This window comes from Eptatretus burgeri, chromosome 4 (genome assembly GCF_056783735.1).
Source record: "Eptatretus burgeri isolate ZD-2024b chromosome 4, Ebu_testis_v1, whole genome shotgun sequence".
NCBI lineage: Eukaryota > Metazoa > Chordata > Myxini > Myxiniformes > Myxinidae > Eptatretus > Eptatretus burgeri.
The window spans coordinates 24119459-24135756 of NC_140964.1; the positions used below are offsets into that span (position 1 = coordinate 24119459).

Sequence of the window (16298 nt, forward strand, 5' to 3'; positions counted from 1 at the left end):
ACAACCACCTTAACCACCACACCAGCCATCGTCACCAACTACAACCACGCTCCAACCCTCAGACAACAACAACAATGCCAACAACCACGCCACCGCCACCATCTACGCTCCCACATCATCGCCATTCCCAAACGGCACCATAACCATCAAACCACCACCGAAAACCCTCCACCACCTTCACCTCTCTCCTTCTACGGCCATAACCGACCATCTGTGAACACTGAACATCGGGCTGTCTCGGGCCCGTTCGGCGTTTGGTGCCGAGCGCACCGAGCCGCGAGCGCAAATAGCGGCCTTTCCGAGAGAAAATTCGGATCAAAAACTTTACACGCCTACTTTCCCTCCGTCCAATTAGCGGCTTGGCCCCACCTCCAGGCGCGTGTGTGTGAAGTCGATATATGCAAATTCTAGGATCAGGGGAGATTCACGCCCCCGTTTCCTCCGACCAATGGGCGAGCGTGGCTCCGCCCCCGGGGGCGGCTTGGCCCCGCCTCCAGGCGCGTGTGTGTAAAGTCGATATATGCAAATTCTAGGATCAGGGGAGATTCACGCCCCCGTTGCCTCTGACCAATGGGCGAGCATGGCTCCGCCCCGAGGTCATTCTGATCCGAATATTTGCATATTAGCTGCTCCTGCCAGTCTATAAGAAGGCGAGTGCAAGGCGAATGAAGAGAGTTGGGTTCTGGAGTCGGCTAAGGAGAGTGCGGAACTGAAGAGAGTCGGGTTGCAGAGAGAGTCTGGCGAGGGAGAGCGGTGGAACTATAAGGCAAAGGAGCTCGGGTCCGAGGCAAGAAGGACGGCGGTCGGCAACGAGGTTGCGGTGTGGGATCACTCGTCGCGGGACCCAAGCCAGCCAGCCATTCTCCTCCCCCCAGGGCATCAACAATCCCCCCTTTCCCCGCGCTGAAATAGTGGAAAAGGGGGCCCTGTTCCCACCCCACTCCAAACGTCGTGCCAACGAAACCCGCCAAGGAGCACCGAGTCGGGGCACAGTCGCGCGGCCACATTTGCGGCTCGCCCGCCAACGCATCACGAGGACGCGGGTAGGACCCCCCCGGTCTCGCGACCTGGCTGCTCCTCCAGGTCACGTGCACATTTGGCCTACAGGCCTGTCTGCCCCCTTGTCTATGAGGGTGGCTTCTTTTCTTTGCTTTTGTGTAAGTGTGTGTTGGCGCCGTCTGTAAAGTAAAGCTGTATAAGTGTTGCCGTGTGTGCGCGTAGTCGGTATTAACTCTGCGTCGTTGTTGCTTTTGTTTTGGTTGCTATATGTGCATTTTGACTGTATGGCTGTATATACGTGCTCTCCGTGTGCCGGGAAATAAATGTGCATTGTGTGAACTGTTTTCCCGTTTCGCTTTGTCTTTTCTCTATTGACCCTCCATCTTGCTTCACGTAAAGGGTTCGATGTGGGTGCAACGCCCGCTAAATAATCTGAACCGTCGAGGTTGACGATAACACCGCTCGGTTATCCCGATAGTACGGAACGGGCCGCCTAAGCGGCTAGTGTCCGGAGTCGACCTGCGGCGAGGTACGATCGCCCGGTTTACCATCCGCGTGGGGACTTAGGTCGGTCGAGTTTGGCGAACAACCCTATCCTACGCGGGTGGCCGATTGGCATGATTGTGGTGAGGTCGAAAGGCCCACCCGTGACTAGCTCCCGGCGTTGTTCCGAGAGGGTCACGACTGAATTGTCCATCCGGTGGGCGACATGCCGCGATCTGAGTTACGTGGCCGTCCGCACGCCGGCGGGCGCGAATTCGCAACAATATTGTTAGGAATCTGGAAACCATGCGCACTCAATATTCAGGTCCCAAAGTTAGTTATGCCGATAAATAAGTGTGTAGTCAGGACCCCGTCATTTTGTCTGGTGGGAGAGTCGAATATGTGCGTTGTGATGTTTTTTTATAGTTAGGTTATTGCATCTCACCACCTGCCCATCACGCTCCATCACCACTGTTGGCTGCTTGTCCCTTGACTTGCCGAGAGGGGGGCCTCACGGCAGAGGGGTCCCAGTCCTCAGCATCCACGAACGTTCCACACGCAATCGTGGCTTCACCACCATCCACCTTCCTCAAACACGCGTGGAGGGGAGGGGGGCTTTCTCCGTGCATGGCCGAAACCCTGCCCAGGAAGGCTGTGCCCGTAGGATCCTGACCAATTAGGGACGGACAGCAAAATAATTCTCGCCAAAGCCCCGCCCCGTGTGGGAGGAGATATATCCCCGAGCACGCTCTGAGAGGGTGTGGAGATCTGGAGTTCCTGAGTGATTATGAGTTGGTTGACGGTGGTTGGGCTGGAAGGGGAGTGAACCAGCCTGTTCATGGAGCCTTGGTGGGTCCCGTCCGCGACCCTGATCTCCGCCCGGGGGCTCCGATTTCTCCACGCGGCTGTCGCTATGAGCCAGGAGTCCCACATGTGTGGCTGGGACCAGGCCGACGACCTGTGGCAGGTGCCACATTACCGAGTACTCCTTTCCCTCCGACGACCAGGTACAAGCCGAACTCTGACCCCCAGCTCGTCTCGCTCATCGGCTGGAGGGTCAAATAAAGAACCTTGGGTTTTCTTTTCATTTGTGTGTGTTTCTGAGTGTTTTGGGCCCCGTCTTGTATGTCGAACTGCATAAGTGTTTTTGCCCATTGTAAATACTTGTATTGAATATTCGCTTTAAGTCTTGCTTCTCTTGTCTTTTATTTACTGTTAATACGTTTATTAGAAATGTTCCCAGTCCGTTTCTGTCCCTTCTTGTATTGGTCCAGCATGGTTCGTATCTGAGTTTAGATGGGGTTTCATCCCCGGTAATCGGTACATCGTAGCCGGAACGTCCTGGGCAGGCCTGCTCGACTGCATCTGAGCCGGAGTTGGTTGGTGGAAGTTGATACTATACCATGGCTGGTAGAGTGATTCGGTTTGGCCAGACGTTCCGAGGGCGTGAATCCCCGGTAGCCAAGACTACGTGGTTACTTAGGTATTAAGTTAACCCTACGCCACGTGGTCGAGATATTGGCATTTCACGGTCGATTAATCGACCCGCCAGCTTTGAATTTATTCGGAGCGATGGTCTATAATTCCGGGGAGACCGGTGGGAGACGGCGTAAACTTACCCACCTCGCGGTTGTTCTTGCCACCGACCCCCGGCCCACAACAATATTGTAAAGGTCGTATAAAAATAATTCTGGAAGCTTAGGCAGTGGCTATTACACCACCTTATCCAACATATGACATTAGTTATTCGTGCCTGTTGTTTGTGTCCTTTATGACGTCCTTAAAGACAATAAGTTTCCTGTTTCAAATTATTTTCAATTTTGTTTGACTGCCAGACAGGCAGACGGAGTAAAAAAAAAAATTTCACTCCTCCCTATGCATGAGCGATCAGGATGATTCAGAGCCGAAGTTCTGTTGAACTCCAGGTTTGTTTTCCGATTCATGTTCCGATACGTGTTCAAAATATAACACTCTCAATATAAATTAAGTTGTTCTTCAATCATAAACTGACGTTTGTAATGGACAGATGGATGGACGGATAGACGTAAGTGAACCAATTGCTTCACCTCGCTTTTCGCTTCATGTGTGCGGACTAATAAATAAATAGATATTGGTCACTTTTAGATGCCAGTAAGTAACACTGTGGATGTGTGGAGGTGCAAGCACACCGTTGTGTGTATTCATGTCATGGTACATGTACACCACTGCATGATTTGTACAAAGAACACAGTATTACAGCATCAAAGGCCCTGATAAAGACCTCAGCGAATGACCGAAACGTTGTTTGAATTCACTGCATTCAGAATTAGCTACTACAATTCCTCAAGGGTCGCCCAATAAATAAATCTAATTTGGCGGTTGGTCACGCGCAAAGAGGCGAGAAGGCAGGTACATGTTGCTTTACAATTAAAATGGTTTCTTGATATGTATATGAAGACGAGGATGGTACGAGACGCTTATAATCAACTGGAGCGAAGTCGATGGCACAGTCGACGAGGTCGACATCGCAAATCTCCAACTTCCCACTTAAAGCAAAGTTGAAAGATGGCAAAAGGTTCCACCAGGAATGACTCAATGTCAAATTTTAAGATAAAAATACTTCTCCTTTTCGCCCCTTTGACACGAAGTCCCCCCCCCCACCTCCCGGGGCATGAACTGGGGCTCAAGTCCCAAAAAAATCGTTAAATACGTCGTGCTTCCCCCAAATATTGATTGCATATACAAAGTTTCATTTAAATATGTTTAGAAATGTGCCCGTAATTGTATTTTGTTTCTTGTTTTTTTTGTATACAGTCGAGGCTTGTGGAAGAGCTCGTACACTGAACAGATTAGGATGCAACAGGATGCAAAGGGAAGAGTATAGGGAGGGGAAAACACCAACAGCAGAGTCGAAGGCCACAATAGAGGGAGGCTTGAACAAACAGAGGGTGTGGGGATGAATGGGGAGCAGGAGAGGTTGCATGGGGTGGACAAGATGGATACAGATGGAAATTCCAAGGAGGGAAAATTGGAAATTTAGACGGAGGAGGGGTTAAGAAGGGAAGAAAAATATCATGGTTTTGGATTGTGGACAATCTGAGATGGTGTTCAAAAGCTGCCCCTAAGACCCAGAAGGAGGAATGAGATTGTGGAAGTTGTTTCCACAGGTGGGGAAAAAGAGGAACGAATGAGTGGAGGTGAGCAGTGATCTTCGATCTTGGAATTTCACTAGAAAGGGGTTGATGGTGAACCATGTGTGCCCTGCAGAAATCTGAGGTGGAGACAAAGCACGCAAAGAGCAGGGGGTGCAAAACCAGAAAGGAGTCGGTAGAAGACAGAGAGACCATTGACCTGTCTGTGGAGGCGAAGCGATATGCCCATCGTCTCAGCCTCATTGCTGGAGATTCCAATGATCTTTAAGGCCTTGGTTTCCATGCCATCAAGCTGAGCAAGATGTGAGGCAGGGGAGACAGCAAAGAGGTGAGAGCAATACTCTATCAAGCTGCATCTGAGGCCCTGTAGGTGGATAGAAGTTCAGGTGTGTCAAGGAAGGACTTTGTACCACAGAAGATGCCCTGGGCGCCAACCTTGAAATGTGGTTTGCCCAAGAATGATCATGGCTGACAGTAAGACCCATTAACTTGAATGACCCAACCTCCACAAGAGGATTGTTAAGAAAGCATATGGGGGTGGGGGGGTGTTATTCTGCTCTTGCACATTCTTGCCAAGTGGTGATCATTAATACCAAGTTTGGTGAATTTCTGTACAACAGTTTAGGAGGAGATAGCGTGATGGATGGACGGACAGATAGACGGAGCTGATTACAATATCCTCCCACACCCCCCCCCTTTGTTTTTTAAAGCATGGGGGATAATAAACGGAACAAACCAAGCAGTCAACACACAATAGTGATGAAAGGGAAAGAAAACACGATCTTATGTACAAAAGAAACACCCTGCTAATGGTGCCGACAATTTCGGATTCAGATACAAAGGGAGCAGGTGATGACTTCAGGCAGACATGAGATTGTTGTGGCTGCAGTCGATGATGCTGTGCAGGTTGGCATGGCACTGAGCGAAGTGCGGCTCTGGCGGAAGATGAAAGGATGGTAATGATGAAAAGGGGTTTCGCTTCTCCACTCAAGGTCAAACTTGGGGGATGACGAAGGAGAGAGAGAGAGAGAGAGAGAGAGAGAGAGAGAGAGAGAGAGAGAGAGAGAGAGAGAGAGAGAGAGAGAGAGAGAGAGAGAGAGAGAGAGAGAGAGAGAGAGAGAGAGAGAGAGAGAGAGAGAGAGAGAGAGAGAGAGAGAGAGAGAGAGAGAGAGAGAGAGAGAGAGAGAGAGAGAGAGAGAGAGAGAGAGAGAGAGAGAGAGAGAGAGAGAGAGAGAGAGAGAGAGAGAGAGAGAGAGAGAGAGAGAGAGAGAGAGAGAGAGAGAGAGAGAGAGAGAGAGAGAGAGAGAGAGAGAGAGAGAGAGAGAGAGAGAGAGAGAGAGAGAGAGAGAGAGAGAGAGAGAGAGAGAGAGAGAGAGAGAGAGAGAGAGAGAGAGAGAGAGAGAGAGAGAGAGAGAGAGAGAGAGAGAGTGAGAGAGAGAGAATGAGAGAGAGAGAGAGAGAGAGAGAGAGAGAGAGAGAGAGCTTCGATGACTCCTGCAAAGGTAATTGAGGAGTAAATCTAACTTACTTGAGCATATGGTCTATGCTATTCCTCGCACAATCTACAGTATCTATGAATTTCCCCTCCCGCACCCCATATTGCCCCCTTACACGTAACAGTATTTTGCTTCTCCCTGCATTATATGATTCCTATTCTTATAAGTAATTAAGGTACAAACTTGTTTGTTGAGTTTCATTGTCAAAACAAGCCTGGTGTTGGCTTAGTGGTTTGGGTGGTGGCTTGGGATCCTCGGGTCCAGAGTTCAAGCCCTGTTGGGCTGCTGAATTAATACACCAGGAGGTTGACTCAGCCTGTCATCCTTCCGAGGTCGGCAAAATGAGTATCAGTGTACTGGTAAGGGGGACACTGCATGAGCAGCAAAGCCGTGTCCCAGCCAATGATGCAACCAGGGGGGGGGGAAGAGAGAGAGACGAGAGGAGAGGAGAGGAGAGGAGAGGAGAGGAGAGGGAGAGGAGAGGAGAGGAGAGGAGAGGAGAGGAGAGGAGAGGAGAGGAGAGGAGAGGAGAGGAGAGGAGAGGAGAGGAGAGGAGAGGAGAGGAGAGGAGAGAGAGAGATGTTAATTGTATTTTTGAAAAGTATGATTCTTTCAAAACATCACAATCTCATTGTCTTGTAATGAGTCGACACCAAGGTACAGAGGGAGTGTACTTGCCTTTTAGCTGTCTAGCCTGGGTTTGATTCTCGATCCGACTATAAACTGAATGTTGCTTCACAGGCAGGGTATCATCTCATCATAAAGTGTGCCATCCTGTGGATGGACATGAAGCTGAGAGTCCCGTGTCCTAGCATTAGCTGGTGGACGTTAAAGAACCCATAGTGTCATTAATGAAGCGTAGGTGAGTTGGAACCCTCAACAAAATCCAAATCCTAACTTTGCTAATTGTAGGTAAGGCAAAGGCAAATTACCAAGTGCAATCCTCGTCGTCAGGTTGCACCCGCAGCACTGAACCTGCCAAGAGAGAGAGAGAGAGGGAGAAAGACGACCATCATTCCATCCCCATATTTTATCATGACGACTTAATTTATACTCTTACCACAAACCCCGATCCTCACAATCTTCCAAATGATTTATGCATTCTCACCACACCCACACCTACCTTTTACCTGACCCTTCTTTGTATCTTCTTTCCAACCCCCCCCCCCCCCTTTTTAGCAACCTTTTTGCTTCTTCTCTCCATCTACTGCACTGAAGTCCCTCTTTCTCGACCAAGCACAATTTTCCATGCAGTCACCCTTAACCCCTCTTCCCCTTTTTTCCTTTCCTTGCCCCTTGATCCACCACTCCCGCTCCACTCTCCTTAAACTGTTTTTCTCTCGCCAACATGAACCTCCTTCTCTTCTTCCATTCTCCACCGATTAATCCACTTCCTTCCTCACTTCTTTCCATAAATTTCATTTTACTTTCCCACACCCGAAAACTCTTCATCTCATTTAAACTTTCTTTACACTTATTATTTTTTCATTCTTTTCTTCTTTTTTTTTCTTTTAAAGCAAAGTCTACCTTCCTTCCTGTTAGTGGAACTAAATTATAAAAGCAAATACACCACTGAACATTTGTTATATCTACAATTATAATTGTTATTAAAACGTATTGTTATAACACTACTTTCCTTTTACAACTTATACATCAAAACAACTTGGGATGTCCAAAAAAAATTGGCAGTTATTTCTATTTGAGGATTAGTCTCCTGATGCAAGATCGCCTTCTCCCTCCAAACCTGAACCGTTGCTTCACATTTCGGGAAGGCTGTGGAAGCGAATGGAATAAATACACTCATCCACACAGGACGTGTTCATCAACGGGACGAGCTTACAGGAAAGGTTATCACCAAGGGAGGCTCATCAGCCAGTTCGCAGGATGTCTTTGTTCCGAGGATGCGGATCTCGATTCAGGAAAGCTGTGGAAATCCCTGGCCCGAGTTGCCGAGATATATAGCGGGCGTGGTGCCCAAAGGGCTTCACCTCAAATCCGCCCCTTGGGGGAAAGGGCAAAGAAAAATAAGACTCCTTTTTTTATTTCCACTCTCTGTTCGGGGAAACCTCACTATGATCTGTGCATCCATGATTCATTGCCTTGCTGGGCCTAGCTTTGTGCTCTGCTGCTGTACACGGTTTGCTTCCAGGTGTGGAGGAGTCTTCTACGGAGCTGAACGATCTGGGCACTTTAACAAAAGGCAAGCTTGAGGCCCTCACTGGCAGCTGCAAGCAAGAGCACATAGCTGTGTCTCCCATCATGCGTGCTGCCATGATGAATCGGTGTAATACTGACTGCACCCACGTGCAAAGTCTTCGTAAAGGGGTGAATATCTGACGCCCACAGTAAGTACATATGCACACTTGTGTGTCTTTACAAAGTGTTTGCGCATGTGGCAGAACATGAGGAGAACACAATGGCTCAGTGCCAACATTAATGTGGCAGACTTACGCCGATTGTGCCTTCAAGCCTAACCTCGGCCTGCCTGAAACAATCATAAAGCTTACAGCTGAGTGAATATGACAGTCATAACGAATGGTGTATCATATGCCTGCCTGTCAAAGTTTTTGCATATTCCAAAAATGTGACACCCAATGGCATGTTAATAAATCACTGCCAGTCTGCAGAGCTGTGCAAGCACTACAAGGGCTTAGAGGTGGCCTTTACCTTCATTGCCTAACTGTGTTTTTTTTTGTGTAAATGTATCTTGGGATCCATTTTTCAGGTTATGATTCTGAACCAAATGCTGTGAGCAGGTGTTTCTGACAAGGTGAAAAAAATGACAGGAAGGAGTCTTCTTCTTCATCCATATGCAGCACAAGGCTGCAAAAGTGATCCAGTATCATTGACTGAGGGCATGGCTGTACCCCTGATGAAATGCCCTCTGCTGGTTAGAGCAGGAATTTTGAATTTGTTCATGGTACCAGCGATAGCTCACCTACTCTTTACAAAGGACACCATGGGGTTTCTAATCAACAAATATAATCAACGGCAGATGGGACACAAACTTAACATCCATCCGAGGGATGGCACACGCATTGTTGAGTCAACCTGCCTGTGACACACCAAGATGACAGCTTATAGCTGGGTTGGGATTCAAACCCAGGTTAGACAGTTTAAAAGCAAGTGTGTGTCCCTCCACGCCATCCTCCCAGCCCTAATCATTCAAGTCAAATCATAAACGAATTGGTGGAGTGAGACTGTCATTTTTCAATGTGAAATGTTGTGCGTAACTTGCATAAACTGACAATTTATTTATTTATTCACAAGATCGAATGTATCGCAAATAATCTTCATTCAACACTATTAATAAAAATGCTATTTTGAAGATGTCATTGTGAAAGGTTAAAAGAAGCTATTAAAGTGAGTGAACACCTGAAAGGTAAATGCGGGACACTCCACAAATGTGAATCAATGTCAGCGTCTAAATATTCCACACCATTGGCGAGTGTGAAATGACCTTGGTAGTGATCATTCCCGCATCAAAATGGTCTGTTGTTGTCATGAAATATACTCCAGACATTGCAAAGTGCAAACATGCTTTTTAATTATGTTATTATTATTGGCGACAGGAAGTTTTGCTTAAATCTCCCCGAAATACGATGGCAATCCTCTGCATTGTCTTGTAAAGGTTAAGTATCCCATGTGATCATTCACACACTCGACAGACACAAATAGGGATGAAAGAGGGAGAAAACATGATCTTATGTACATGGCACCGACAATACCAGATTCAGATACAAAGTCAGCAGGCAGGGAGTTAAGGCAACCACAAGCTGGTTTGGTATGCAGGATGATGATGTCATGCAGGCTGGCGTGGCACAGCCCTCTTTACACCATATTGTGACCCATAGAGGTTTTTAACAGATCTAAGGCTCATGGAAAAACTTTTACATGTACTTTTTGATAAATACGAGGACATAAGTAGGCAATAGACAACTCAACATGGGAAATGGGATTTCTTGGGATCCAGTGTGTGTGTATGTGTATGTGTATGTGTATGTGTATGTGTGTATGTGTGTATGTGTGTATGTGTGTATGTGTGTATGTGTGTATGTGTGTATGTGTGTATGTGTGTATGTGTGTATGTGTGTGTGTGTGTGTGTGTGTGTGTGTGTATGTGTGTGTGTATGTGTATGTGTATGTGTATGTGTATGTGTGTGTGTGTGTCTGAAAATCATAGTCAAAAACAGGGCTGTGCCGATCACCAAATTTTGCAAATGCATTGGTAATACCCAAGGTCAGACCATGGGCACATAAAAAAATCTCACCCACACTCCCCCCACGATAGGGGTGGGGGGTTGATGGCTTATGATTTTCGCCTGTGCAAGTGCCACAGTGCATGGTGTTTATTGACCCCTGTTGCAGACAGAGGGGATTATTAGCCATGGCACAAAATATATTTTCCCCACCTCCCCAACTATCCTCCCCTTGCCCTCCTCCCCCCCCCCAGGCTGATCCCAAAAGGAGCAGGTGGTTCTAGTGTGTAATATACAGATCGACACATAATCTCTACAATGAAGTGAGTGGGTGTAATGGAAGAGAAATGCAGTTGTAAATCGACAAAAATAATTATAAAGGGAACAGAATGAGGGAGATTGATGAAATTGGAGAGGGAAGGGGAGAGGGGGGCAGAAAATAATGTAAACGAAATTGCAGAGTAAAGCAGAGGTATGGAAGATGAGGTCTGGAATGCACAGAGGGGTGAAAAATTCCACCATTTGTGGGTATACACAATTAGGCAAATGGACCCTCTGGAGGCTGGTGATGTGAAGGTGCCAAATTGACTCCAAATCACAGTTGCCAAACCTCCGAGTATAGATTACTTTACCACTGAGTGATGGCATACCCCCCATACATTGATATTGAAATAACAACTACTCCAACATATAATGCTAGGATTCCATTGTTGTGTCGCATGTTTATTGCAGCAAGCCAAACAAACTTTTGCCAAAATCTTGACGCTCCAACTCTTTTGTATTTTTATTGAATACAGATTTTGCTTCATCTATGCTTTTTTCACCATATGCAGGAGCCACACCACCTTTTTCACATACCGTGCAAGGTTACTGGGCACATAAAGGAGGCTTTGTATGGGGAATGGCGTTCCTGTGGCTGCAAATGGTGCGTCGCCCATGCAGGGTACGTGCTGTATGGAGCGAATGTGTAAACGAGGCTCAAAAAAACAAGTTGAAGATTGTAACCTACAACTTTACAACAACAGAAAAGTTTCAAATTTAAAACATGTGCATCTTAATTGTTGGGGGATATAAATTGTTTGGGTTTCTCCTTTTTTTTTTGGAGCGGAAATTGTATAATATTAGTTTTATTAAACGATGATAATATATTCAAACGACTGGTTGCCATCCTCCACTGCCTACTTGGACTGCAACCAGCCGTCACAGACGTGCTCTCGTAGAGCATTGCCAAAATGCGTATTTTAATGATGCTTTCAGGCACCGTTAAGCCTTGGCAATACATTTACGAAAGCAAACGTCATAACAGGTGCATGCAATAATCCACTCTGGGCACAATGGTGATCATGCTTTTTAAAAAAAATTCTGGCAGCAACATTCCATTACAAACATCCTTCTCAAAGACTACGCATGACACGTTCTCAAAGGCTCGTCAAAGCTGTGTTCGGATGGATGCTTGGAATTTGACCTGGACATTTAAAACAAGCAGAGCAATGAGTGATGAAAAAAATCATTTTTGAAGTAATTTATCAAAGTAGTGTTGGTAACTAATACCTGTAATCACATGTTCCCTCTGCTTTTATACAAGTCCTGAAAATCAAGATGGCGGCAAACGAAGAGCCAAAGGAGATGCAACAGTGAATATTTGTGAAATTTATGGTGAACAACTACATATAGAGTGTGTTGAAAATTGCAGATTGGCTGCAAACTACATTGATGATTGCCCGTCAAGGACATCATTCTATATAAAGGATAACATTGGAAACAAAGGGGTTATGATGAATGGGGCAATTAAGAATGATGTTCCTTTCGTGGCGATTTTTTTTTCTTTATTTATAGGAGTGATGCTCATGGAGGTGCAAGGCAGAACTGACAGTGGGACAAAACATCAAGGGAATGAACGAACAGGAAAAGAGGAGGGTGAGGTGGAGAGGAAACATTGAAACCAGAAAGTAAAATGATTGGGTTAGGGAAGGTTAATGGGGGTAACAAAAGATCATTGGACAGAATTAGCGAAAACAAGAAGTGGCGATGCACTGCTTACTTGAAGCCCTGAAGGGAAGAGTGCATAGAACAGCTTCTGGAAGGTAGTTGCATCGACGGGATAAGTGGGGAATAATAGAGTTGAGGGGTGCATACAGCCTGGAATTTGGAAGCTTAATGAGGAGGGGGTTACTTGAACGATGTATTCATAATGGAATTCAAATGCAGAGTCAGAGAAATGAGAGAGGGTGGAGGGAGAAATATTGGAAAGAATATGATGGAAAATAGAGAGGCTACCAAACTGTCTGTGGTGGGAGAGCAACATACCTTGTGTTTTGGCCTCATCATGGGAGATTTCAATCATTTTGAGAGCTTTAGATTCCACATAATCCAGGAGAAACAGATGTGTGATGCTGGGGCGAAGCCCATAGTGAAGAGCGGTACTCCATTGAGCTACAGAGTGCAAAGCTACTTTTATACTCCATTGAGCTACTTTTCACAAGTGCAAAGGCCTGTAGCGGCATAATTTTGCCTTTGATTTTATAATGTGTAAATATTATTGAGCTCTGGTTTATGGAAGGATTTCCAGTACCATGTGAGCCAGAATATGGATGAATGGGTCAGATAGTGTGGAATCCAAATGTCTTGGACATCTTTTCTTCCATGATAAATTGGTGACCTTGACATGATCCAAAACAACAGACAAGAAGTTTCAAGCAAGCAACCAGTCACCAAGAATGACCAAGCAGCCGTGCTCTTCCCGGTTGCTCAACCAGCTTAATCGGTGGCAGCAGTTTCGATAAAGTTGCCGCCATTCTGGCCCATTGACCTGCAGCTGTGGTTTACACGAGTCAAAGTGCAATGAGACACCCAAAGCATTACTACTACGTTTTCACGATTCAAATACATTGTTTGCTCCTTGTCAACAGAGTATGTGATGGAGATATTTTAGATATTTTAAGAGATATTTTAATACAACCTCCAACAAACAACCCATACACGATTTTGGAGGTCATGCTCAAAAAGCACATGACCCCGTCTGAGCACCACGACATTCAACAACTTCTTCCAGCCAATAATTTAGTTGATGAGAGACCCATACAACTACTGCATCATATACAACAGCTTCTCGGTGAACTCCATGACACCTTCGAACAGTTGCTCTTTCGTGAGTTGTTCTTGCAACGTTTACCACCACACATCTGTATGATGCTTGCAACTAAAACAGAGCTGGCACGAACTGCCTTTGCAGATCTGACTGATCATCCCATTGACATTGTTACACTGATCCTGGCTAATGTGACACCTGCACCATAGCACTTCACACATCTACAATCTGAAATGGTGGACCTGAAGAAGCTCGTACTGGAGTCCGTGCTGTGCAACGCCAGTCGTGCCCATCTTCGTGTACCACTTGTAGGAATAGAGAGAAACGCCATACCTCGAGCTACCATTAGCCTTCACCTTCCGTGAACACTCCAGATTGGTGTTGTTACCACATGACCTTCGGTGCTAATGCTCGTCAATGTGGAGCACTTTGCTCGCACCAACCACAGGGAAATGACGAGGCCCACAACTAATGGTGACGAGTTCACCTGGGCCATACGTCAATCGCCTTCTCTTCCTTGGAGATCATACTAGTGGACTTCGTTTTCCTGTTGATATGGGGCAGAGGTGAGCATTGTGCCGCCATCTTCCAATGAATGGAAAAATGAGGAGAAATATTCACTACATGATGCTTATAACAGTGCCAATGCTACTTTTGGAGAACGTCTCCTCCAGCTTTATTTGGGTTTATCTTGCTCATTTTTGTGGGTGTTTATTATTGCCAACACCAGATACTCTCTCTCTTGGGTGCAAATTTTTTGCATCATTTCAATCGCCTCAACAATGACAAATGTTGCCATCTATTGGATGCCTCAACACAGCTTTATGTTCTCGGTAAATCATCCAATGTTTCATCGCAGAATATCACGTATCTTCGATCCATGCCCACCTGCTCTTTTCCAAAAGTACTTTATGACTTCCCATCTACAACATGCCAATCGGTGACAATCCAGCCCATCAAACACCAGATCACGCATCACATCAAGACCATGGGACTTCCTGTTTTCACAAGTGCTCGTCGCCATGCAACAGATAAATTATGTATCGCACTCCAGGAGTTTGACTCTATGTTATCACATGGGATCATAAAACCATCGTCCAGCAGTTGGACTTCACCACTACACATGGTAACCAAAAAGACACCTGGAGATTGGCATCCTTTTGGGGATTACCAATCCTTGAACAACTTCACTGTTCCAGACCGTTACCCCATTCAACACATTCAGGATTTTACTACGACACTCCATGTCGCTACAATCTTCTCCCCATCTTTTCTTCCATGCCAAAGGCCTTGTAGACTGAGTAGCTCTAATTTTCTAAGGAAAGACTTGGATTTCCTTGGAAAATCAGAGATACTCACAAAGCAGCTTCAGTGGCACAATGGTTCGAGCATATACTTTGAATCTGGGATGTTGGTGGCTCATTTCCTGGTTGAGTCATATCAAAGACTGAAAATGGTGTGTGTTGCTTTCTTACTTCATGCTCAGCAGTAAAAATGGAGTATTAGTCTGGTAGCTGTTCCTCAAAAGGCTGCTAGTTTTCGAGTTCGTCGGCTGAGAGTACTTATTTTGTGTGTTGGTACCAATGTTTAGGGAAATATGTCAGCATTATGAATTGACCTGATGCGGAGGTCAAATCTATTGCCAAAGTGGTCAAAATGGCGATCCAAGATGGCCACTGCCACCATTATCGAAAAGCATTATTTTATAAATTACTCGGCACTAGAGTAAGATAGGAAGGTAATTTCAGTGTCTATACCCACTAAAACAGGGGTAAGCTATCCAATGGTCATGTTTGCATGCTAAACTGGGCGACGGGCGGCCATATTTTCAAGATGGCCACCCCCGCATTTGATAAAAATGCTAATTTTTATGATTACTGGCCTACATAATGATGCTGGAGCATAATTTCTGAGGTGACTCCCATAAAATCAGGTTCAGTGATTCAAAAAACCATCTAAAGGCATTTGCAAATGCAATAGGTAATTTGGTTTTGGGGTTGGACCCCCTTGGGGGGGCAGAAATGGCCCATGCCACCATTGCTGAAAAATACATTTTTGCTCATATCTCAGTACTCGAGTGTCATAGCCTGATAATTCTTGTGGCTATACCCACTATATATGGGGCAAACTGTTCAATGATGATGCTAATTGATTCAGAAGTCCAACTGGCATCCTTTTTTTCAAGATTGCTACAATCAATGCAATCAGTAACTTTTCTTACATTTTTAAACTAATGTACAAATAAAAATACTTGAAACATGTAAGCAAGGTTGAAAAGTTAAACTTTGAACCATCTAATTACAGCCCTGCTGTAGATTTTAAATTTTATGTTCAACAGTTTATGAAATTCGAGCTTGAAAAGACTTGGTGTTCTGACCTATATATTGGTTGGATCCTACTCTCCAAGATTTGAGCCGAACTCGACTCACCAAATATGATTAGTTATTAGTTACGATTAGTTATGAATGTTTGGGCATCAATGTAGAAAATCTGTTCTTTTTATTGAACAAAATTTATTGACTTATGTACTGTTTTCACCTTCATTTCAGCATAGTATACATGTGTAAGATGTTTTTTTTAACCAATTTTAGATTTTAAAAAATTCTACATATACATAAAAGGAAAAATAACCAAAATTATGCAAAAACTATATTAAACTTGTTTACAAAATTACAAAGCTGCAAAATTATAAACAAACATTATGCGCTTCAAAAAATGTTTACATTTGAGGATCCAAAAATCCCTGTTCTCTAAAAAATAAAATAGTTCATATAAAGCTTACACTCCTGCACGAGGAATTATACTGTGCGAGGAATTATACTTCGTATAGCTGTAATTCCTCACGCAGGAGTGTAAGCAGCCGATTTTGGCAGCCTCCATTTGACTGATAGGCTGTCATTGA

The 16298-nt window shown here is 45.2% G+C and overlaps 1 long non-coding RNA gene across 9 annotated transcripts in view; it reads left to right on the forward strand.

Annotated features, from left to right (window-relative positions):
• Positions 1-10053, forward strand: part of LOC147027631 (uncharacterized) — a 170880-nt gene extending 160827 nt beyond the window's left edge. For 8 of the 9 annotated variants that reach the window (XR_015057145.1, XR_015057146.1, XR_015057150.1 and 5 more), the window contains one exon: positions 8259-10053. This is a non-coding gene — a long non-coding RNA (uncharacterized LOC147027631). The remainder of the gene's footprint in view (positions 1-8258) is intronic. The other variant, XR_015057148.1, reaches the window with a different exon arrangement.
• Positions 10054-16298: the final 6245 nt, after the last annotated feature.